Below are 676 nucleotides of genomic sequence, written 5' to 3'. Positions count from 1 at the left end.
ACACCTAATATCATGAGTGATCATATCAATTTGTTAATCTTTTTGTAACAAATTTGAATAAGATTGACTTTTTATGTTCTGTTGTTATATTATAGTGGCCTATATGTTTATAATATATTTTTGTGTAACTCTATATGTCATGGACAAATTATACTGTAAGACCTGAAGTTTAATGAGATTAGAATTACTAAACCCTGTGCATGCATTGTGATACAGTTAAGAGTGGAGGATATATTTTGTCTTTCTCCATGTCTCTCTCTCATATCTCTTCCTTTGTCTATCATTCAATTGTGTATCTATCTTTATTACCCTCTCTCTTTTTCTGCCTTCTGTTTCTGTCTATCCCTCTCCCTTGTCTCTATTTATAAGTATAGACTTGTTAAAAGAAAATGTTTATAAGCAGATTTGGTAAAGAAGAAAACAAGATATGTGAAAGTGTTGCCTCTTCTTTTTCATTATTGCTGCTGACATAAACTTTTTTCTGTTATATTGATTATTTGGTCTCTGACCTAGGTACATCGGATACATACAGTACAAAGATGTAGGATATTTAGTGATAAAGATATTCCATAAAGTGAAGTAAAGTAACTTTGGATAAATGGATTAATAAATCTCACCATAAATTCATTGTCTTGTACATTAATATTGACTTGTTATTAAAAAGACCTGATTTTAC

This window comes from Penaeus monodon, chromosome 29 (assembly GCF_015228065.2).
Source record: "Penaeus monodon isolate SGIC_2016 chromosome 29, NSTDA_Pmon_1, whole genome shotgun sequence".
Classification (NCBI taxonomy): Eukaryota; Metazoa; Arthropoda; class Malacostraca; order Decapoda; family Penaeidae; genus Penaeus; species Penaeus monodon.
Note: the sequence above shows the minus strand (reverse complement) of the source record.